We start from the raw sequence: 24,718 nt of genomic DNA, 5'->3' as shown, positions 1-24,718 counted from the left end.
AAGGAGGGCAGGGCGCCGCGCCCCGCTAAAACAGCCTAGCGGGAACGCTACTTCCAAGTACATATATTGAAGGGGATCTAAACACTCCCATAAAGGAAAGTAAAGGAAGCGCCAGGGCACAGATCTGACAGATGGGCTGCTGGTGCTGATGATCGCAGCTGCAGCCTGCCTCTCGCTCACAGCCACATGTCTCTGTCTGTGAGTCAGAAGCCGCTTGGGCTGGGATCGTTAGCACCAGTGGCCCCTCAGTTTTGATCATTAGACCCAGCCAGATTTTAGATGGGGGCATTGGTGGTGTGTGCTCTCCTCCCCCACTCTTGCAGGGGACTTTAGTCTCACTGTCCGGCTGAGTTTCACTTTCCTCTCCCGACTACTCTGCATGATGCCCCACCCCAAGGTCCCCCACAGCTCCTCCTTTCTCCTCCGCCCCCTACTTCCCCTCGCTGGGCTAAATAGAGGCACTCAGACGTTCCTCACCTGTGCCTCTCCACCTACCCACCCCACGTGTTCCCCTAAACCGCCACCAATGTGTGCCTCTGCCACCGTTATATGCTGTGCCTCTGCCCCTCCCCTTACAGGTATGCCTCATTCCTGTTTCCCATCCTTTGCCACATTTTCCTTCTGTCCTCCTCTATCTGTGCCTCTGATACTTCCCCCTGCTATGTCTCTGCCCCCTTTGTCATCTGTACCTCTGCAACCATCTCCATTTGTCCCTATGCTTCTTTCCCCATCTAGTACCTCTGCTACCTCATCATGTGTGCATATTCCACCTCCCCATGGCTGGTGTCTGCCATCAGAAGTGGTGCAGACCATAGAAATACAAGTGTGTACAGCACCACTTCATTCATCTAAAGGATGGCAGCTAAGCACAATGTTATGTTAATAATAATTTTATATTTCTATTTTATGTATTTTATTATTATTATTATTATTATTATTATTATTTTATGACCGGACAGGAAAATTAAAGGAAAGGATGGCGGTCCACAGATCAGCCATCCGGGCAGCACTGGTGTTAGTGAACAACCGGTGGCAAGCCACTTTCTAGAATATAATCATCCCCTTACATCGCTAAAATACAGAATGATAGACCACATCCCTCCACTTAAACATAGGGGTGATCTGGGCAAGATGCTGCTTAGACGGGAGGCACAGTGAATTTTAAACTCGATGTTGTCGCTCCTTGGGGCCTAAATGTAAGTATTTCGTACTCATGTTTTCTGTGACAGTTAGACTGGCTTGGACGGCTGGGTTGCAGACCAGAGAGAGGTGCCTATGGATGCAGTCTCCTGGTTCGGTCCCCATACATACTTCTGGCCAATATGTTTCTTCTGGGACTATTCCCTCATTGACATCAATGATAGTGACATGAATATGTGTTGCTTTCCTCATATGGTGTATACTACATACTATACTTTTTGATATTATATTTTTCTTTATGGCTGCTCTATCCTATTGACAGGACCCCCGGCAGGAGGCTGAGCATGGTGAAGGGGAGCACATATAAATGGTGAATACACACTTATTCTTTATTTCTGATGAAAATGTTGGTTTAAACATTGAAACGTTGACATACCAAAGGCTGCTGTTTTATTCTTTTGAGAAACCCTGAGTGCTGCAGTCAATACCTGCATACATCCTCATGTTGGAGACATGACATAATGAGAGCAGCGGGGTGAAGTATAGAATTAGAGAGAGTGCCGGTATGCACTGAAAAAAAACAGCACTTCAAATAACTATGCCAAAATGTAATTTATATATAATGCATGCTCATAAAACAGCCTCCAGTATGATTCTTCAGTCACAAATCAAAGTGCTACATGCAGAAAATACCAGTTAATACTTAACGGACTTCATCTGCCTGGAGCCGATACAACAGCAATTGATCATGATATATAGATAGCCCGACGGCCGCTTCGGTGGCCACTGGCATATTCATCACGGGGCAAATCACAGTTAAACAATAACACACACTACTTGTTTTTAGTGCATACCGGACTTTTTCATTTATCACCTATGACTGAGCACCCATCATTCATTTGATTATTGAGTATGCAGGATTTGACTGTATCTTTATATATATCGTGGTCTGGCGCTTCAAATACCAAACCTTTAACTGCAGACGGTGCCTTCACATAAAATCCAATAAGTATGTCATAGGTGCAGCACTCATCCATAAAGAACCACTCCACTCACAGTTCGTTTCAGTGCTTTAATGCACTATCTTCAGGATGCAAAAGAAGACTAATATAGGGTTAAGGTGCATACACACAGTCAGATCTTCCTTCAGATCTGTACAATAACGATTTTAAAAATCGTTCATATCTGAAGGAAAATCTGACATATCTGACATGTTGGTCAGATGAACGATGCGCGTTCCCGCTTGTCAGATAACGATATCTGACATCTGATGTCTTTGCAGTCAGATTTGGACGATTCCATTCATTTTAATGCAGTCAGAAATCGTTCAAATCATTGGTAAAATCGTTTAATTGTTCATTTGACACATCTGACCGTGTGTATGCACCATTAGAATACCTAGCGTTCCCGCTAGGCTGTTTTAGCGGGGCGCGGCGCCCTGCCCTCCTTCTGGAGGGCAAAAAGCACCCTGCCCTCCAGGAGGAGGGCAAAAAGCACCCTGCCCTAACAGCCTGCGGGAGCCGTTCTCACCCGCGGGACGCAGTGTCCCGCGGGTGGACAAACATGCGGTGACCCGGTCACCGCCGGAGAATAGACGCCGGGCGCATGCGCCCGACGTCTATTCTCCCTTTCTGCAGCGCTTGGGGACTGCCCGGCATGTCCGTAAGCGCCGGGCACGCCCCCAAGTATGACGAAAAGGGGACGCGTCTTATAGACACGCCCCCTTTTCGTAACCACACCCCCTTTTCGGACGCGCGCGCCTTCGTCGCGCGCACAACATTGCCCTCTCTAGCTCCGGCGCCCTGCCTGCCGCCGGAGCTAGAGGGAACACTAAATACCATAGATTATTATGGTACCATGATGGGATGGAATTTATCCTTATCTTTTCTCTGACTATTACCCTAACATACAGGTGTATTCAGGGGGTTTCCAATGCCTCACTTCTATAGAACTAAGTATTTGTGAGGTTTGTCACATACAGGAGTTCGTTGCACTGTGCCATATTTGGGCTGTGGGCTCATGCTGCTTAGCCAAGCATAAGACAAGACCAGTATTTTGCATTGCTACTAGTATCCTACAATAACACAGAGGTTGCATTATACCCAGTGCCATATTGTGTGCAATTTACTCTGCAGCTATGTTTAGCAAAGGCAAGAGTAACAACAGGCATCTGCTCACATACTGCTATCTTGCAAGTTATGTGCTGCAGGCTTATGTGAGGAGGATTTCATACAAGATGGGCTATGTAGTAAGTATTATACTCCACCTGGCCCATCAGACAGAGCCGGTGCTAGGGCCCTCCTGAGCTTAATTTTCTCCAAGGTACTAGCCACTATTGCGGACCGCATAGCGGATCTGGCTGTAATTCCCCCTATGGGGTTATCACAGCAGGCAGTAATGTCCCCTTTGGGGTTGCCTCAACAGGTTCAGGCGATACAAGCCCCCTGTACTGCCACCATGGGTAGATGTACTTTCTAACTCGGTGCAGAGTCTGGTGGCTACATCTAATGGCTTTCACTCCATGTTGCAGGGTAAGAAGCCCCTTCCCAGTAACCCCTTTAAGCGTCCTGTGGTATCGTCACAGTCCACGCAACTTTCAGATTCTGAGGTATCATCCGATGAGGTAAAAGATGCTGATCTCTTTAAACCTGACTCCCTTCTGGAGGAGAATGAGAGTCGGTCAAAAATAATATTCCTGCTTTGGTGCGAGCTGTCAGATCCATCTTATTAATAGAAGATGACGAGCCAGCCCCTAAATCCAAGCACCCGCTGTTTAAATGGCAGAAAGGGACTTCAGCAGATTTCCCTATATCGGATCAGCTAGCTGAACACATGGCTGCAGCCTGGCAATCGGTCTGGTAAGAGGTTTCAACCACAAAAATAGCTAACTTCATGTTACCCTTTTTCTGTGGCTCATTGTGCAAAGTCAGAAACACCCCCCGTGGATTCCCATGTTACGTGTTTAATTAAAATACGTTGCCTATTCCTACAATTACTTCCTTGAACTACATAGGAAGGTGGAAGATTGCCTGAAATCGATATGCTCTCTTTAAGGGACTGTTGCCCGCCCACCCATGGCTATCACATGGGTAGCTAAACCTATAGAGAGCTGGGCTGACGCACTTGAAAACACTTTTCCCTCAGAAGCTTCTAGGAATCAGATGTCTTTTGTTGCTCACATTCGAGATGCAGCTTCCTATATTGGTGAAGCAACCTTAGATGCCAGTCTCCTAACCTCCACAGTTTCGGCCGCCTCTTTGTCTGCCTGCCGTACCCTGTGGCTGTGATCATGGAAGGCAGATGTGGATTCCAGGAAAGGCCTTGAAGGATTACCCTATAATGGGGAGATCTTGTTTGACCCATTGACAAATATCGTAACCACGTTGGTAGTATCAAAAGCGGCATTTCTGCCTTCAGCTACCTCTACTACAAGGCCTCGGACTATGGCCCTGATTCAGAGCCGGACGCTCTTTCAGAGTGCTCGCTCTGAATCAGGGCCTTTTTCTTTTATTTGTGTGTGTTGGCCTCCTGGCCGCTCGCATAGCTGTGGGTGACCACCCACAGCTTTTGCGAGCGGCCAGGTGATGGTCGCGACCATCGGGCTTGTGACGAGACCCTTGAGGTACGGTCTCGTCCATCGCAAGTCCCAGTGGACTTCCTGCTCTAATAGAGCAGGAAGTCCACCTACTGACATCACTGGTGATGTCAGTAGGGCTGCCTACAAACGGCAGGTGTTCCCTTTGGAACGCCTCCGTTTGTCAAGCCAACCCCCCCTGCCCACCTCCAAAACAGGGCGAGCTGTCAATTATAATCAACAGCCGACCTGTATTGGTACCAGACCCGTAGCGACGGAGCACCCGTCATGCGCAGGGGCCAAACATCGACCCGCTTGTGAGTGCTATGCGCTCGCGAGCGGGTCTGAATCAGGCTCTAAATCTTTTTAAGTCCTTTCCTCCTCAAGGAAAGCCTAAAGGAAATCCTTTTCTAGGCATTTGGCTTCCACGAGGGCTCCCCAAAACCAGAACCAAGCAGACGCCCTGCTTCAAAACCCGAGGATAAACCCCTTAGCCTGGTGGGACGGGCCTCCCTCTAGGGGTTCCCAGAGAAGGATGCCGACTTCTTCAGTTCGCCCAGTATTGGTGTCAAACCACCACGGATGCTTGGAGACCATGAGAGAAGTGGTCTCTCATGGGTATGCCCTCTACTTTCTCAGACTGCCTCCCCACCAGTTTTTATACAAATCCAGAAGGCCATACAGTACTTGCTGCAAGCAGGGGTAATTGTGCCAGTCCTGCTATCTCAGCGAGGGACTGAATATAATTCTACTCTTTTTGGTTCAGAAGCCGAATAGGTCTCATCGGCTTATCCTCAAATCCCTGAACAAATCCCTAAGGGTGCTAAGGTTCAGGGTGGAAACCATATGCTCCATCATCCTAGCTATGGAGCTGGGAGACTTTATGGTATCGCTGGATATTCAGGACGAGTACATACATGTACCTATAGCGCCCTCTCATTACCGATATCTCCAGTTTTCTGCCCTTTGAACTGTCCACAGCTCCATAGGTGTTTCCAAAAATTATGGCTGTCATAGCAGCCCACCTGCATGGTCAGGGTGTCCGACTGCTACCATATCTGGGCGACTTCCTGCTATTAGCAGAATCCCCAGAGGGGCTTAAAAAGCCATCTATAGCTAATCATTGCTTTCCTTCACAAGCACAGTTGGTTAATCATCTGGAAATAAGGGCCTCCCTGAATCCCTCACATAGAATGATTCATCTGGAGGCCCTGCTGGATTCTCAGGATCAGAGAATCTTTCTGAAATCAGACAAGATCTCCACACTTCGAGTACGAGTGCACAGATGTCTTCACAATCACCGAGTGTCGATCTACTCAGCAATGCAAGTTCTGGGATCCATGTTGTCCACCTTCGACATGGTGGAATATGCTCAGTTCCATTACAGGCCTTTGCAGAGGCTAGTTCTCTCCAGATGGAACAGGTTAAGACATCGGATCAAAGCTCAAACGATGGTGCTCTCTCCGGAGGTGCTTCTGTCTCTATCTTGGTGACTACAGACATCTATTCTAATCAAGGGTTCGCCCCTTTTGGATCCCGGACTGGGTAATCCTAACAACGGACTCTAGTCTCCGGGGTTGGGGCGCAGTGACCAGTCCGCATTCCTTTCAGGGCCGTTGGACATCAGTCCAATCAACCCTGCCAATCAACATATTGGAACTTCGAGGTGTCTACTGGGCGCTCAAACTAGCCCAGCACATACTTCACGGAAAACCTGTACAGGTTCAGTCCGACAATGCCACAACAGTGGCTTACATCACTCACAAGGAGGCACTCAAAGTCGGGCAGCAATGACAGGAGTGTCACACATTCAAACGTGGGCTGAGGGTCACCTTCCAGCCATCTCTGCTGGGTTTCTTCCGGGAGTTCTCAATTGGAAAGCAGACTTCCTCAGCCGTCACGACGTGTATTCCGGGGAATGGTCTCTTCACCAAGTGGCATTTCAACTCCTAGTGAACAGATGGGGCCTCCCAAAGGTGGACCTCATAGCCTCCCGGCACAGTCACAAACTGCCAGTGTACGGGTCCAGAACAAGAGATGCCGAGGCAACCTTTGTAGACGCATTATCAGTGAAGTGGACCTTCCAGTTTGCGTACCTATTCCCTCCAGTCTCTCTTCTTCCTCAAGTTCTTCGCAATTTCAGACAAGACGGAGGCACTGTCCGGCTAGTGGCTCCAGCTTGACCCAGGCGTCATTGGTACTCATATCTTTGGAGTCTCTCCATCAACACAGTTCCTGCTGCCTCAACGACCGGACCTGCTGTCTCAAGGTCCTTGCCTTTACCCGGACCTGGGTCGTCTGTCTTTGACAGCATGGCTCTTGGGACATCCCTCCTAAGGTCCAAAGGATTCTCTAGCTCTGTCATCAACACGATGCTTAGAGCACGTAAGCCAGCTTCTGCTAAGATCTATCACAGAGTGTGGCATAGGTATTTCCAATGGTTTCGTCCCAGAGGTTACGACCTCCAGGTGTTTTGGATTTCCAGAGTCCTGGCCTTCCTTCAAGCTGGATTGGACCCTGGTCTCATTGAAAGTGCTTGTCTCTGCTCTGTCAGTATGGTTCCAACGTAGACTTGCTCCGCTAACGGATATCCACACCTTCCTCCAAGGTGTCTTATGGATTCAACCTCCCTTTGTCCCCCCAGTGGCTCCTTGGGATTTTGCAGTAGTTCTTTGGGCCCTCCATTTGAACCACTAGAGTCGGTGGAATTCAAGTGGTTGACGACTAAGACTCTTTCTCCTAGCAATTGCTTTGGCCAGGAGGGTATAAGAATTGGGGGCGCTTTCCTGTCGTCCTCCCTTTCTGATATTTCACCAGGACAGGGCGGTGCTTCACACTCATCTTGGTTTTCTACCTAAAGTTGTTTCTAATTTCCATATTAATCAGGAAATTGTTGTACCGGCCTTTCAGTCACCAGACCTCACAGCTGGTGAGGCCTCCTTGGATGTGGTCCGTGCTCTCAAAATTTATGGGACCGGACCGGTTCCCTTCGGAAATCTGATTCCTTATTCGTACTCTTTGGATTTCACAAGAGGGAATGGCCAGAAAACAAACACACTTTGGCTAGATGGCTTCGTTTGGCTATCTCTGAGGCTTATACACAGACGGGCCTGCCTGTTCCAGTTTCTGTTAAGGCTCATTCTACTCGGTCTGTGGGCTCCTCGTGGGCAGCTCGCCGTGGTGCCTCGGCTGTCAGCTTTGTAAGGCGGCTATGTGGTCTTCCATCCAGACCTTCCTGAGGTTCTATGCTTTTGACACCTTCGCCTCTCAGGATGCTTCCTTTGGGCACTGGATTCTACTCTCAGCGCAGGAGCGTCTCCATCCTTAATTGGACTGCTTTGGGACATCCCCAAGGTCAACCCTGTGGACCCCCTATGGACCCTGAAAAAGAAAATGAGAGATATGGTAAGCACTTACCCTTGTTATCTCTCTTTCTTCGAAGTCCATAGGGTCCACAGGGCACCCGCCTTGACGCACCTGGCTTCATATGGGCTGTGTTACTGGTCACTGGTTTTCCATCTCACTTTCTGTGAGTATGGTTCTTGTGTGTTCCAGTCTTCCTTCTTTCTGTTGTTCCTCCGCCGGCCTTGGCTACTTATCAACTGAGGTGCCTGTGGCTCGGGGGCGGGGTAAATAGGAGGATGGACCAAGTGCATCCTGAGAGCTAAAACTTTTAACTGTGTGGTGCCCGTGGATCCAGATCCAGCTATACCTAAAGGTCAACCCTGTGGACTTCGAAGAAAGAGAGATAACAAGGGTAAGTTCTTACCATATCTCTCAAGCGGGTGTAGCCAGGCTGTATACAAGGTGACTATGCTGGGAGGGTATGGTGAAGGTGTGTAGCCAGGCTGTATACAAGGTGACTCTATGCTGGGAGGGTAGGATGAAGGGGTGTAGCCAGGCTGTATACAAGGTGACTCTAGGCTGGGAGGGTATGATGAAGAGGTGTAGCCAGGCTGTATACAAGGTAGGGTCTTGATCATCGCGACCATCAACCTGGTTGCTCGCTAGAGCTGTGGTGGTCACCCACAGCCCAGCGAGCGGCCAGGAGGCCGGCTCATAAAAAAGCGGCCTCCCTCATTCAGAGCGAACACTCGCATTTTGCGAGCGGCTCTGATTGAGGTCCAGTGTTTCGGTCAGCACTGATCGGGAGGAGGCCCGCCCTCATATCATGTTCCTTAGCTGGAGAGAGGCCTGCCTCCAATGAATTCAGCAGCCTCTGTTCAGACAGCTGCCTTAGACTGACGGCTCGGCAGTCCCACCCCACCGGGCCACAATGCCACCAGTGCTCCCGAGAGGGGGGGGAGCGGGTACTAATTACCCGACCCCTGCCTTGATGGAGGGGCCCGGTGCTGCCTCCCCCTCCCTCTTACATTAAAGCAGCAGCCACAGCAGTCTCCAGTGCCTGTGGGGAGAGCAATCATACTGATTGCACCCCCCTCCACTGGTAATGTGCCGGGTCTCACAAAGCCCACCTCCGTGGCGCTGCAAAACTGTGTTGTTTTTTTCTCTAAGGGGGTGTGGCCATGCCTCCCGCAGTTAGGCCACACCCCTTCCCCATGGCCCGGTGCGGCTCTCCTGACCGCCACACCATGCCATGCCACTCCACTCTCAACTCTGCTCCTGGACCTCAGCTCCTGCCTCCCAAATCCCAGCTGAGGTGCTCTGGAGGCTGCTGTGGCTACGGATGCTGCTCCAGTGAGTTTGCGGGGACCAGGCATGCTCAACAACCCAGGTAAGTACTCCCTTCCCTGTGTCTCCACCCCCCTTCAGCCAAGTGTCTCTCAAACCCCCACCATCTCACTGACCCCTTCACCGTCCCCAATCCCATTGTCTCCCCTTTCCCTCCACAACCATCTCCCCAATCACTGCTCCACCTCTTAAAAAAACCCAGCCAGCCCAGTAACAGTGCCCACCCCATTGAGTCCAGTGTTCCCCCTTCCCACCCCCAATCTCACTGCCCTTCATTCCCGTCTAGACAGGTGCACCCCCATCTCACTGTCCCTTCTTCTAGCCCAGTGTCCCTCCCATATATCACTCTCTCTCTCCGCCCCACCCGATCATTAGGACCACTTGGTTGGGCACGGATCCCGGCGGACAAAATCCCAACGCCGGCATCCCGACAGGGTTAGGATACCGACATCGGTTGGTCTGTATCCTAACCCCCCCTTTCCCTACCCCTATACCTCCCCCTCCCACCCCCGCACCCTAAACCTAACCCTCCCCCTAGCGCCTAAACCAACCCCTAACCCTCCCCCAATGCCACTACTTACCTTTGGGATTCCAGCGCCGAGATTCTGTCAGGTGTTGGGATTCCAGCGCCGGCATTCTGACCAGCGGAATACCCACAGTCGGTATTATGACCGCATCCCGGACCGCTGGTAGGATTAGAAAAAAAGGCCGGCGGGTCAATAATCTTCATTAAAACATCAATTCTTAAAACCATATATACAAATGGCACCAAATTAGCAAATATATTTTATTAATATAAAATTGTTAGATCAGAGAAACTCACATTTTGCCCTGCCCCAAAACTTCTGTTATTGTGGGATTATCTGGTTGAATCGCTATTGCATGATGATGATGTTGGCTTTATTCCTAGGCAATCGGGCGGCTTCCGCACCATTTGAACACCTGCATGGATAGTGAATACCGACACTGCCAGTCCAAGAAGGATCTATTCTTCAGAGGTTCCCCCGTTGCAGAGAAACCACAATACAATTAAGGTGTATTTTTATTTAGTACACACAAAAAATAGTTAATTTTTTTTCCTTCAGACATTTCACCCCCTGGCTCTACTTGGTGTAGGCCCGTCCATGCAAGTAGTGAATAGTGCTGGTTGCTATCACTGTTAGCCAACGTGTGCCACTTTATGAAAATTTTCCAGGGTCACTTAAGTTTTCCAATCCGCCCCTGCACTTAGTACACACTAATAGGAATAAACCTATTGTAATAGGTAGCCTATTCAGCTTGTAAGAGTCTGGTAGCATGAACTATAATAATTGTTTTTCTTTTCCTTATGTAGTGCATAACACAGTTCGTGGGCATATATTGTCCTGATGAAAGAATATACCAAATGCCTTTAAACTGAATATTTTATATACTGGCAGAGATTATGGGCTTCATTCAGAGGCGGCCGTACGGTCTACTAGTGATGTCAGTGGAGAGCTTCCGGCTCTGACAGAGCCAGAAGCTCTCCGGGGCTTATGACAAGTGAGACCCTACCCTAGGGTCTCGTCGTAAGCCCCGATGGTCATTACCCTAGCGGTCATTAGAGCTGTGGGTGTAAACCCACAGCCTAACGACCGAAACAGGCGGCCGGTCAGGATGCAAGTGGCCACCCAGTTTCTGAACGACCGCTTGCATCCTCCGACCGCCTCTGAATGAGGGCCTATATGTTTAGATTTTGAGGATATACAATGTTACATTGTGTTACATTCTAATTGCTATGCTGCGTACACACGGTACGACAGCAACGATCAGATAACGATCAGACGATCGTCTGAATGTTCTGCATGTGCTGGGTCGGGCATCCAGCACATGCAGCAGACCCTCCACTACTATAATGACCCCCGATCAACAATCACTGGTCCCTATAGTAAACAGGCTTACCTGGTCGATATCGGCCAGGTCTGCCTGCTTGCACAGACGACGGTAGTTCGTCGTCAACTAACATATGTGGACGCGCATCGTCCATCGTATGGTCGTTAGCAGGGCCCAGAAACTGTAAGATTTTAACAATAACGATAGGATCGTTATCATTGAAATCTGACATGTTATCGTACTGTGTGTACAGGAGATTACTCATAGGTCATCCTTAATGTAAAGCTGGCCATACTCTAGTGCGATTTCAAGCCGATTGCCCGATATGCGACACGTCGTACGATGAATCGTGTGGAAATCGTGTACTTTTTAAGGTAGGATACGATGCGATGCGCGCTCCCGCTACTCTTAAAATGTATCGTATGATCAGATGTGCAGCCCATATTATCCGTCGTATGCTGATCGTGCTGTGCTTTTCAGTATGCGGTGCATCATGCGTTCGAGCTGCGTCATTTGTTAAAAAAAAAATAGACACGGGGAGATCCATGATGCATGCATCTGTCTTTAATAAAATAAACACAGTTGCAGGGATGGTTCAGTGAGAAGGTACAAGTTTTTGTACCTTCTGGGAAATACTTGAGGGATTTTCTTGCCTCAATGTGCTTTTTTTTTTTTTTTTTTTTAAACAAATATTTTTAATAAATTTTCTTTTATCAATAGAAAAGAAAAACAAAGTACATATAATAAAGAAATAAACGATCAGTATTGTACAGCATTACATACAAATCAGTACAGTAGCAGAGTATCTGACATTCCGGCAAACATCTAAATAATATTTCTATAGTACATACTTTAAAGCAGAGGGTGAACAATTACAATCACTCAATTTTTACATTATCACTCTTGCATGTATGACTTACAAAAATACTGTGTGAAAAGCACTTATAAATAAACGGCTGACGAGGCACTCCAAACACAAAAACTAATAAATCATAATCACTATTAATTAGAGAGGGCGTGACGGGATCTCTGCCACAAAGACCAGACTTTATTAAATTTACTCGGACAGCCACGTTTCTGATACAAATAGCGTTCATGGGATGTTGTAAAATTAACCAAGGCGACCCAGGATGCAAAGGTGGGCGGATCAGGGGCCATCCACATGAGGGGAATACAAACCCTTGCCACAATTAAAAGGTTATTGACATATAATTTATGGGAACCAGAGAGTGAATCCTCCAAGTCCAGGCCAAATAAACAGATACGTGGAGTTAATAGAGGTACATGAATACCCGTATCTCGCACACCAGTAACCACACTAGTCCAAAACAAAGCAATACAGGGGCATGACCAGAGGAGATGCCAGAAATCAGCAGACGGAGCAAGGCGCTTGGGACAGGAGTCCACGGCAGAACCTCCAAACTCAAAAAGTGTAAGTGGGGTCCAATGAACCCTTTGCAGAATATACAATTGTATCTGCTGAAATATTGTATATGCCGTAGCCACCTGAGGAGACCCGATAACAATCTTCCAGTCATCATCAGACAGTACCCAGATCATTGTCCCAACGGGCTCTAAGGCCAGCCAAACTCCCTCCTCCCCCAGAAGACAAAAGTAAGGAATAGCCTACCGAAACTGTTCTACTAGAGGGCAGAGTACGCACCAATAGGCGCTTTGGGGCTTCACTAAAGTTAGGAACTGCATCCCTCCACTGCACAGAGAGCATGTTGAATCTGGAGGTATCTATTAAAGAAGTGAGCTGGGAGACCATATTTGGAGGACAAATACGTAAATGAATAAAGAACCCCATCTTGGTACAGCTGCCCAATAGCTACCACTTCATATGACCTCGAAGCCTCTCTACCCTGTAATCCCCTGACCTCAGAAATAGAGAGATTATCCCAAAGTGGGGAACATAGATCAATTGGAGTCTCCCCCAATAGCTTCTCCCGGCCAGCCACACTCTACGAGCCTGTTGCAGCAATGGTGGACACCGTGAGAGAGGTGTACAAGCCAACAAAAATTGTAAGGGGGAAAGCTTCAGGCCCGCTTTTGCAAGGAGAGCCAAGGGAAGATCTCCCCGATCCACCGGAGTAACCCACTCCCTCATCTGGGACATCTGAGCTGCTAGGTAGTAAAGATATAAATCAGGCAACGCTAGTCCACCTTCCCCTCGAGGTCGACAGTGTCTTATAAGCTATACGTTGAGCATTATTTCCCCAAATAAATGAAGTTATACAGCTGATAATCATCTTAAATTGGGACAAAGGGATGTACACCGGAGAATTTTGTAATATACAGTCAGGTGCATAAATATTGGGACATTGACAGAATTATCATATTTTGGCCTCTATTCTCAGCAGGTCTGCTGTTTCAATGTGTGTCGGCGCTTCGGCCGCCTCTTAGGGGTTCCCAGCAGGTCCCCCTCTGCTGTTTCAATGTGTGTTGGCGCTTCGGCCGCCTCTTAGGGGTTCCCAGCAGGTCCCCCTCTGCTGTTTCAACGTTTGTCGGCGCTTCGGCCGCCTCTTAGGGGTTCTCAGCAGGTCCCCCTCTGCTGTTTCAACGTTTGTCGGCGCTTCGGCCGCCTCTTAGGGGTTCTCAGCAGGTCCCCCTCTGCTGTTTCAACGTTTGTCGGCGCTTCGGCCGCCTCTTAGGGGTTCTCAGCAGGTCCCCCTCTGCTGTTTCAACGTTTGTCGGCGCTACGGCCGCCTCTTAGGGGTTCTCAGCAGGTCCCCCTCTGCTGTTTCAACGTTTGTCGGCGCTTTGGCCGCCTCTTAGGGGTTCTCAGCAGGTCCCCCTCTGCTGTTTCAACGTTTGTCGGCGCTACGGCCGCCTCTTAGGGGTTCTCAGCAGGTCCCCCTCTGCTGTTTCAACGTTTGTCGGCGCTTCGGCCGCCTCTTAGGGGTTCTCAGCAGGTCCCCCTCTGCTCTTTCAATGTTTGTCGGCGCTTCGGCCGCCTCTTAGGGGTTCTCAGCAGGTCCCCCTCTGCTGTTTCAACGTTTGTCGGCGCTTCGGCCGCCTCTTAGGGGTTCTCAGCAGGTCCCCCTCTGCTGTTTCAATGTTTGTCGGCGCTTCGGCCGCCTCTTAGGGGTTCTCAGCAGGTCCCCCTCTGCTGTTTCAATGTTTGTCGGCGCTTCGGCCGCCTCTTAGGGGTTCTCAGCAGGTCCCCCTCTGCTGTTTCAATGTTTGTCGGCGCTTCGGCCGCCTCTTAGGGGTTCTCAGCAGGTCCCCCTCTGCTGTTTCAATGTTTGTCGGCGCTTCGGCCGCCTCTTAGGGGTTCTCAGCAGGTCCCCCTCTGCTGTTTCAACGTTTGTCGGCGCTTCGGCCGCCTCTTAGGGGTTCTCAGCAGGTCCCCCTCTGCTGTTTCAACGTTTGTCGGCGCTTCGGCCGCCTCTTAGGGGTTCTCAGCAGGTCCCCCTCTGCTGTTTCAACGTTTGTCGGCGCTTCGGCCGCCTCTTAGGGGTTCTCAGCAGGTCCCCCTCTGCTGTTTCAACGTTTGTCGGCGCTTCGGCCGCCTCTTAGGGGTTCTCAGCAGGTCCCCCTCTGCTGTTTCAACGTTTGTCGGCGCTTCGGCCGCCTCTTAGGGGTTCTCAGCAGGTCCCCCTCTGCTGTTTCAACGTTTGTCGGCGCTTCGGCCGCCTCTTAGGGGTTCTCAGCAGGTCCCCCTCTGCTGTTTCAACGTTTGTCGGCGCTTCGGCCGCCTCTTAGGGGTTCTCAGCAGGTCCCCCTCTGCTGTTTCAGTGTTTGTCGGCGCTTCGGCCGCCTCTTAGGGGTTCTCAGCAGGTCCCCCTCTGCTGTTTCAATGTTTGTCGGCGCTTCGGCCGCCTCTTAGGGGTTCTCAGCAGGTCCCCCTCTGCTGTTTCAATGTTTGTCGGCGCTTCGGCCGCCTCTTAGGGGTTCTCAGCAGGTCCCCCTCTGCTGTTTCAATGTTTGTCGGCGCTTCGGCCGCCTCTTAGGGGTTCTCAGCAGGTCCCCCTCTGCTGTTTCAACGTTTGTCGGCGCTTCGGCCGCCTCTTAGGGGTTCTCAGCAGGTCCCCCTCTGCTGTTTCAATGTTTGTCGGCGCTTCGGCCGCCTCTTAGGGGTTCTCAGCAGGTCCCCCTCTGCTGTTTCAATGTTTGTCGGCGCTTCGGCCGCCTCTTAGGGGTTCTCAGCAGGTCCCCCTCTGCTGTTTCAATGCTTGTCGGCGCTTCGGCCGCCTCTTAGGGGTTCTCAGCAGGTCCCCCTCTGCTGTTTCAATGTTTGTCGGCGCTTCGGCCGCCTCTTAGGGGTTCTCAGCAGGTCCCCCTCTGCTGTTTCAATGTTTGTCGGCGCTTCGGCCGCCTCTTAGGGGTTCTCAGCAGGTCCCCCTCTGCTGTTTCAATGTTTGTCGGCGCTTCGGCCGCCTCTTAGGGGTTCTCAGCAGGTCCCCCTCTGCTGTTTCAAAGTTTGTCGGCGCTTCGGCCGCCTCTTAGGGGTTCTCAGCAGGTCCCCCTCTGCTGTTTCAAAGTTTGTCGGCGCTTCGGCCGCCTCTTAGGGGTTCTCAGCAGGTCCCCCTCTGCTGTTTCAACGTTTGTCGGCGCTTCGGCCGCCTCTTAGGGGTTCTCAGCAGGTCCCCCTCTGCTGTTTCAACGTTTGTCGGCGCTTCGGCCGCCTCTTAGGGGTTCTCAGCAGGTCCCCCTCTGCTGTTTCAACGTTTGTCGGCGCTTCGGCCGCCTCTTAGGGGTTCTCAGCAGGTCCCCCTCTGCTGTTTCAACGTTTGTCGGCGCTTCGGCCGCCTCTTAGGGGTTCTCAGCAGGTCCCCCTCTGCTGTTTCAACGTTTGTCGGCGCTTCGGCCGCCTCTTAGGGGTTCTCAGCAGGTCCCCCTCTGCTGTTTCAACGTTTTTCGGCGCTTCGGCCGCCTCTTAGGGGTTCTCAGCAGGTCCCCCTCTGCTGTTTCAACGTTTGTCGGCGCTTCGGCCGCCTCTTAGGGGTTCTCAGCAGGTCCCCCTCTGCTGTTTCAACGTTTGTCGGCGCTTCGGCCGCCTCTTAGGGGTTCTCAGCAGGTCCCCTCTGCTGTTTCAACGTTTGTCGGCGCTTCGGCCGCCTCTTAGGGGTTCTCAGCAGGTCCCCTCTGCTGTTTCAACGTTTGTCGGCGCTTCGGCCGCCTCTTAGGGGTTCTCAGCAGGTCCCCTCTGCTGTTTCAACGTTTGTCGGCGCTTCGGCCGCCTCTTAGGGGTTCTCAGCAGGTCCCCCTCTGCTGTTTCAACGTTTGTCGGCGCTTCGGCCGCCTCTTAGGGGTTCTCAGCAGGTCCCCCTCTGCTGTTTCAACGTTTGTCGGCGCTTCGGCCGCCTCTTAGGGGTTTTCAGCAGGTCCCCCTCTGCTGTTTCAACGTTTGTCGGCGCTTCGGCCGCCTCTTAGGGGTTCTCAGCAGGTCCCCCTCTGCTGTTTCAACGTTTGTCGGCGCTACGGCCGCCTCTTAGGGGTTCTCAGCAGGTCCCCCTCTGCTGTTTCAACGTTTGTCGGCGCTTCGGCCGCCTCTTAGGGGTTCTCAGCAGGTCCCCCTCTGCTGTTTCAACGTTTGTCGGCGCTTCGAACGCCTCTTAGGGGTTCTCTGCAGGTCCCCCTCTGCTGTTTCAACGTTTGTCGGCGCTTCGGCCGCCTCTTAGGGGTTCTCAGCAGGTCCCCCTCTGCTGTTTCAACGTTTGTCGGCGCTTCGGCCGCCTCTTTGGGGTTCTCAGCAGGTCCCCCTCTGCTGTTTCAATGTTTGTCGGCGCTTCGGCCGCCTCTTAGGGGTTCTCAGCAGGTCCCCCTCTGCTGTTTCAATGTTTGTCGGCGCTTCGGCCGCCTCTTAGGGGTTCTCAGCAGGTCCCCCTCTGCTGTTTCAACGTTTGTCGGCGCTTCGGCCGCCTCTTAGGGGTTCTCAGCCTGTCCCCCTCTGCTGTTTCAACGTTTGTCGGCGCTTCGGCCGCCTCTTAGGGGTTCTCAGCAGGTCCCCCTCTGCTGTTTCAACGTTTGTCGGCGCTTCGGCCGCCTCTTAGGGGTTCTCAGCAGGTCCCCCTCTGCTGTTTCAACGTTTGTCGGCGCTTCGGCCGCCTCTTAGGGGTTCTCAGCAGGTCCCCCTCTGCTGTTTCAACGTTTGTCGGCGCTTCGGCCGCCTCTTAGGGGTTCTCAGCAGGTCCCCCTCTGCTGTTTCAACGTTTGTCGGCGCTTCGGCCGCCTCTTAGGGGTTCTCAGCAGGTCCCCCTCTGCTGTTTCAACGTTTGTCGGCGCTTCGGCCGCCTCTTAGGGGTTCTCAGCAGGTCCCCCTCTGCTGTTTCAACGTTTGTCGGTGCTTCGGCCGCCTCTTAGGGGTTCTCAGCAGGTCCCCCTCTGCTGTTTCAACGTTTGTCGGCGCTACGGCCGCCTCTTAGGGGTTCTCAGCAGGTCCCCCTCTGCTGTTTCAACGTTTGTCGGCGCTACGGCCGCCTCTTAGGGGTTCTCAGCAGGTCCCCCTCTGCTGTTTCATTGTTTGTCGGCGCTACGGACGCCTCTTAGGGGTTCTCAGCAGGTCCCCCTCTGCTGTTTCAATGTTTGTCGGCGCTTCGGCCGCCTCTTAGGGGTTCTCAGCAGGTCCCCCTCTGCTGTTTCAATGTTTGTCGGCGCTTCGGCCGCCTCTTAGGGGTTCTCAGCAGGTCCCCCTCTGCTGTTTCAATGTTTGTCGGCGCTTCGGCCGCCTCTTAGGGGTTCTCAGCAGGTCCCCCTCTGCTGTTTCAATGTTTGTCGGCGCTTCGGCCGCCTCTTAGGGGTTCTCAGCAGGTCCCCCTCTGCTGTTTCAATGTTTGTCGGCGCTTCGGCCGCCTCTTAGGGGTTCTCAGCAGGTCCCCCTCTGCTGTTTCAATGTTTGTCGGCGCTTCGGCCGCCTCTTAGGGGTTCTCAGCAGGTCCCCCTCTGCTGTTTCAATGTTTGTCGGCGCTTCGGCCGCCTCTTAGGGGTTCTCAGCAGGTCCCCCTCTGCTGTTTCAATGTTTGTCGGCGCTTCGGCCGCCTCTTAGGGGTTCTCAGCAGGTCCCCCTCTGCTGTTTCAATGTTTGTCGGCGCTTCGGCCGCCTCTTAGGGGTTCTCAGCAGGTCCCCCTCTGCTGTTTCAATGTTTGTCGGCGCTTCGGCCGCCTCTTAGGGGTTCTCAGCAGGTCCCCCTCTGCTGTTTCAATGTTTGTCGGCGCTTCGGCCGCCTCTTAGGGGTTCTCAGCAGGTCCCCCTCTGCTGTTTCAATGTTTGTCGGCGCTTCGGCCGCCTCTTAGGGGTTCTCAGCAGGTCCCCCTCTGCTGTTTTAATGTTTGTCGGCGCTTCGGCCGCCTCTTAGGGGGTTCTCAGCAGGTCCCCCTCTGCTGTTTCAATGTTTGTCGGCGCTTCGGCCGCCTCTTAGGGGGTTCTCAGCAGGTCCCCCTCTGCCGTTTCAATGTTTGTCGGCGCTTCGGCCGCCTCTTAGGGGTTCTCAGCAGGTCCCCCTCTGCCGTTTCAATGTTTGTCGGCGCTTCGGCCGCCTCTTAGGGGTTCTCAGCAGGTCCCCCTCTGCCGTTTCAATGTTTGTCGGCGCTACGGCCGCCTCTTAGGGGTTCTCAGCAGGTCCCCCTCTGCCGTTTCAATGTTTGTCGGCGCTTCGGCCGCCTCTTAGGGGTTCTCAGCAGGTCCCCCTCTGCCGTTTCAATGTTTGTCGGCGCTTCGGCCGCCTCTTAGGGGTTCTCAGCAGGTCCCCCTCTGCCGTTTCACTGTTTGTCGGCGCTTCGGCCGCCTCTTAGGGGTTCTCAGCAGGTCCCCCTCTGCCGTTTCAATGTTTGTCGGCGCTTCGGCCGCCTCTTAGGGGTTCTCAGCAGGTCCCCCTCTGCCGTTTCAATGTTTCTCGGCGCTACGGCCGCCTCTTAGGGGTTCTCAGCAGGTCCCCCTCTGCCGTTTCAATGTTTCTCGGCGCTACGGCCGCCTCTTAGGGGTTCTCAGCAGGTCCCCCTCTGCCGTTTCAATGTTTCTCGGCGCTACGGCCGCCTCTTAGGGGTTCTCAGCAGGTCCCCCTCTGCCGTTTCAATGTTTGTCGGCGCTTCGGCCGCCTCTTAGGGGTTCTCAGCAGGTCCCCCTCTGCCGTTTCAATGTTTGTCGGCGCTACGGCCGCCTCTTAGGGGTTCTCAGCAGGTCCCCCTCTGCCGTTTCAATGTTTGTCGGCGCTTCGGCCGCCTCTTAGGCGTTCTCAGCAGGTCCCCCTCTGCCGTTTCAATGTTTGTCGGCGCTACGGCCGCCTCTTAGGGGTTCTCAGCAGGTCCCCCTCTGCCGTTTCAATGTTTGTCGGCGCTACGGCCGCCTCTTAGGGGTTCTCAGCTGGTCCCCCTCTGCCGTTTCAATGTTTGTCGGCGCTTCGGCCGCCTCTTAGGGGTTCTCAGCAGGTCCCCCTCTGCCGTTTCAATGTTTGTCGGCGCTTCGGCCGCCTCTTAGGGGTTCTCAGCAGGTCCCCCTCTGCCGTTTCAATGTTTGTCGGCGCTTCGGCCGCCTCTTAGGGGTTCTCAGCAGGTCCCCCTCTGCCGTTTCAATGTTTGTCGGCGCTTCGGCCGCCTCTTAGGGATTCTCAGCAGGTCCCCCTCTGCCGTTTCAATGTTTGTCGTCTCTTCGGCCGCCTCTTAGGTGTTCTCAGCAGGTCCCCCTCTGCTGTTTCATTGTTTGTCGGCGCTACGGCCGCCTCTTAGGGGTTCTCAGCAGGTCCCCCTCTGCTGTTTCAATGTGTGTCGGCGCTTCGGCCGCCTCTTAGGGGTTCTCAGCAGGTCCCCCTCTGCTGTTTCAGTGTGTGTCGGCGCTTCGGGCGCCTCTTAGGGGTTCTCAGCAGGTCCCCCTCTGCTGTTTCAGTGTTTGTCGGCGCTACGGCCGCCTCTTAGGGGTTCTCAGCAGGTCCCCCTCTGCTGTTTCAATGTTTGTCGGCGCTTCGGCCGCCTCTTAGGGGTTCTCAGCAGGTCCCCCTCTGCTGTTTCAATGTTTGTCGGCGCTTCGGCCTCCTCTTAGGGGTTCTCAGCAGGTCCCCTCTGCTGTTTCAATGTGTGTCGGCGCTTCGGCCGCCTCTTTGGGGTTCTCAGCAGGTCCCCCCTCTGCTTTTTTTCTGCGTGATTATTATTGTTTTATTCATAAGTACAGTGTATAAAGTAATGTGTTACTGTACAAATAGATTATTTGTCACTGTCATCAGTTTACTGCCTAATTGGAGCTTGCACTCTACATTCCCTCTCTCAGAATGTATACACACTAAGGTTTTGAGTCCCATCTCCAGTACACAGGAACCTCATCAGCGCATGTTTTACAGATATTTTCAGTATCACAAGTGAAATAATTTGCACCTTTTGTGTGAGCCAGTAATTAATACACCTGTGCACCATCTAGGAGATCCATAAAACATGCACTGTCAGGGGCCACTGAGGAATGGAGGTGGGAAACAGTGCCATGGGGTACATTTATAAAATAGCAGTATGTTTTTGGTATGTGGGAAGAAACCAGAACAGCCACAGGAAACCCTTATATAAACACCGGGAGAATATACAAACTCCACACAGATAGGGCCCTGGTCATCATATATATATATCGTATATACTAACTATATTTTGCAATATTTATAGCAGATAGAAATTCTGTCTTACAGTCATTTTTTAAGACTATAAATTGTAATGCAAAAGTTCACATATTATTAAACGCCCTCTGAAATGGCAAATCAGTCAGGAATGTGAGTGCAAGCTCTTGGTTCTTGGACCCGAATAAGGGTTTGAGACAATTAGTTTCCCTGTAAGAGGTCACATATTACAATGATGAAAATACAGAAGGATAATTATGATACACATAGTAATAGCTGCATTACAATTGTAATTCTTATTCTGTCCGATTACAAGATATACTCAGGATATCAAAGATAAATATTAGAGATGAGGGGTTCGGTTATGGATCGGATCATCCCCCCAAAATCAAATCTCAGAACGAGGCAAAATGTCATCTTTCACGGACATCTTGGCACAGAAGATAATGTTTTGCCTCGTTCTGGACTCAGCGGAAAGACACTAGCAGATGTACCCAGTTTTGCTCAGGTAGCTATTTACTGTTTCCATTTCCAAGATGGAAACAGACCTCTCCAGTAACACATTAATCCTAAATGTGCGGATCGGTTTTACTCAGATTTTAAAAACGGCATGATATTAGCTATCCGGCTGTGACGTGTTTTTGATAGCCAATAAGATAAATCCAAACTAATCCGAACTTGCGGTAATGTGGCAAAAAGAACCGAGTAAATCCGAACCCGCACATCTCTAATAGTTATGCATCATTGCCATAGTAAGACATTACCCTCCCTCACCTATGTACTAACACATTCCACTCCCTCACCTCTATAGTAAAACACATTACCCCTGCTCACCCCTTTAGTAACACATTCTCCACCGTCATCCATGTTGTAACTCATTCCCTTCCTTCACCCCGTAGTACACATTTGACATTTCCTCTCTCACCTCTGTAGTAACGCAATCCCTTCCCTCACTGTTGACGTAGGGGAGCCACACCAACTGCCAGTGTTGAGTGGCAGCAGTTGGAGTGACAGTTGGTGTTTGAATTCTGAACTGTGCTGCATGCACGATGCGATATACTGTGTGTGTATAGTATATATATATATATATATATATAAATAAATGTTTAAAAAATGTGTATCGTATCACATATATGCGGTAACCTTCCCGAATTACCCCAGCCTTTCAAGAAGAAATTCCCATACTGGTCACTAGGTTTAGGCAACTTATTTTTTGTAAAGTGTTGTCACCGTGACGCAACAGTTAATTTTGCACTAAAGGTATTTTGTAACTTAAGTGTAATTTTTTTACATTGATTTTTGTAATTGTATTGATATGTGCATTGCACTATATGTGCTAATCTTTTAGTTGATTGATACAACAATTTACCTCAATACCAATAAATGAATGTATGGTTTATACAATGAGGATAAGTAACTGAGTTTGGGCACTGTACCTCAGGGTGCGTCTCACAGCCGGAAGCCGTCCTCTTCTGTCTGACCACTCATCAGCGTTGATAGGGCCCAGTGTAACTTCCAGCCCCGCCCCCTCAGTTGCCAGATATCTCTGCCCACAGCCTGTCACTCTCACTGGCTCCACCTTAAATCCTACCCTCACATCTCTGACACAGCCTTCTCCTGCGGGTGACCTCTGGAAGGAGACGCTCAGGATGGTGGTTCCCTATACAGCAGCGCATGCAGCTGCCAACTGCCGCCCGTGTGCTGAGAGTTCCGGCTCCTGCCTGCCCACTCACGTCTCCTGCAGCTGCTGCAGCACTTGCACAATAATGTAAAAGGAGCATTGGGCACTACCATTAATAGTATGGGGCAGCTCTCATAAGTCCTAGCCATATGAACCTCTTTTTAGTACAATTATATTATATACTACGGCTATTGGGTCATGATTCCAGCCGCAGGACAGATTAGATCTACATTTGTGTATTTGTAAATTCATTTAGACAGAGAAAAATGCAAACAGACCGACTCTTTTTTTGCCAGGTTATCACCCCCCCCCCCCCCCCCCCCCAACGTAATTTAGGCCGTGCTTTGTCTGGTCCAGTGAGGGCAAGTTGAGGGTTTTGTTGGCGAGTCTCTGGTAGAAAGCCGTCTTTTTGAAGGACCCACCATCTGAAGCATGGCCATTCTTGCCGACATCCACAAACAGAAATTTGTAGTTGGCATTCACCACTGCCATGAGAACGATGCTGAAGAATCCTTTGTAGTTGTAGTAGTATGATCCCGTGTTGGCAGGTGGGTTGATGCGGATGTGTTTCACATCGATGGCTCCTCCGCAGTTAGGGAAATTCCAACATTGTTCAAAATCTTCCGCGATGCTGGTCCACTCCTCCACGATGTTAAGAAACTGTAAAAATAGTAAAAAAGGGGTTAAAACATGACTATAATTTTTTTTCATATCTTTTTTTCCTATATAGATTCCCACCCAACACCCTGATTTAGCATCCACACCGGACCTCAGTCTGCTCGGTGGTGACAGTGATCCGGAGAATAGCACACAAGTGAAAACTCCACTTCCACCTGGACCCTCATCTTCTCAACAACCCCAAAAAAAGAAAAAAAAACAAGGGAGAAAGGAAAATCTTACTGAACGTGAGGACAATATTTTACAAAACGCAGAACGGCTTCTGCAGAAACCCCCAGATGCAATAGATGATTTCACAGCTCATGTGAACAGCACATTGAGAAATATGGATACAGATATCCAAAGAAATTTTCTAAAGTTAACCCACGACCTATTGAGTCGCTATATGAGCAAAAATCTCACAAATTCTACATACATTGCAGATCCAATGCTATTTTCCCCTGCCCCAAATAGGTATGTCCGCCCCCCCCCCCCTGCCCAGTTAGGTATTACTCCCCCACCAAGCACCAGCACGACCTTGTATAATGCTCTGCTGGATGCAGATGAGTCGCCCCAATATACAGAGATGTAAATTTATTTGATAAGTAATTTGGTTGTTTTTTCTGTCTTGCTTTTAATGTCACCAAATTTTATGAATTCTAATAGGTGCTTGCTGCATGGGATAGGGTGGTGATGACGCTATTTGGACAAGGTCACTACGCACATGGCACAAGTACACATTGCTGGAAGCTGGGGCCACAATGTACACTTGTGCCATATGTGTATTGGCCTGTTCAAACTGGCGTCTGACCCACCCTATCACATACAGCCGGCTACCTATTGGGATTCATAAAATTTGGTGATAATGTTCTTTTGTGAACTTGTTACAAAAAAAGTATATTGCACACAGTTTAGTGCACACTTTCAGTTGCCTGCAGGTCAGTGCACATTGTACTAAAAGAAGGCAATTTTTTGCTTTATGTTGAGTAAAAAATAAAAATAAAAATTATTCTTTGCACAAGAAACCAATGTGTGGTGTTTTTTTTTAACTTACCTTGCAATACTGGTACTGTAGCACTTTTACGATGGCTTTGCAGGTCTCCGGAATGATGACGCCCAAAGACTGAGGTGAGATGAGTGTCCCAAACTTAGGTCTTCCAGTGATCTTCCTGTAGCCAGGTACCTTAGGGTAGCCACCAGTCTGTCTTCAGCAGGGATTGCCCTCCGCCACCTTGTGTCCTGTCTCTGGATGTGGGGGGTCACCAGATGCAGCAATTCTTGGAAGCTGGCGTCATCCATGCGCAGGTAGTTCCGATAGTCGTCCGGGTTATTCTCCTTGATTTCCATCAGCAGGGACATGTGAGAGCGGGTATCCCTTTGTAGCAGCCACTCCTTGGTCCAGCATGCTCTCGTCCTTCTTCGCTGGGCCCTCTTCCTAATCTCCAGGACGCCAGCTTCAGCAACCAACACTCTATACCGATAGGGATGCATCAGTACAGAATTCAGGAACAGGTTAGAATGCAGGTAGGTACCTCACACTTGCAGGTAGAATAACCTTTATAAAAGGCAAGCCAAATACAAAGAGCACAG

At 50.7% G+C, this 24,718-nt stretch overlaps 1 long non-coding RNA gene across 1 annotated transcript in view; it reads left to right on the top strand.

Moving 5' to 3' along the window:
• LOC148453624 (uncharacterized) overlaps positions 1–23,952 on the top strand; it is a 31,062-nt gene extending 7,110 nt beyond the window's left edge. Inside the window, exons 2-4 of the long non-coding RNA XR_015874885.1 lie at positions 1,463–1,510; positions 10,317–10,440; positions 23,202–23,952. This is a non-coding gene — a long non-coding RNA (uncharacterized LOC148453624). The remainder of the gene's footprint in view (positions 1–1,462; positions 1,511–10,316; positions 10,441–23,201) is intronic.
• The last annotated feature ends 766 nt before the right edge of the window (positions 23,953–24,718 follow it).

The sequence above is a fragment of the Taudactylus pleione genome, unplaced genomic scaffold (genome assembly GCF_031769625.1).
Source record: "Taudactylus pleione unplaced genomic scaffold, aTauple2 ptg001123l, whole genome shotgun sequence".
NCBI lineage: Eukaryota > Metazoa > Chordata > Amphibia > Anura > Myobatrachidae > Taudactylus > Taudactylus pleione.
The sequence above is the reverse complement of the archived record's forward strand: the minus strand, read 5'-3'. Positions and strand labels throughout refer to the sequence as shown.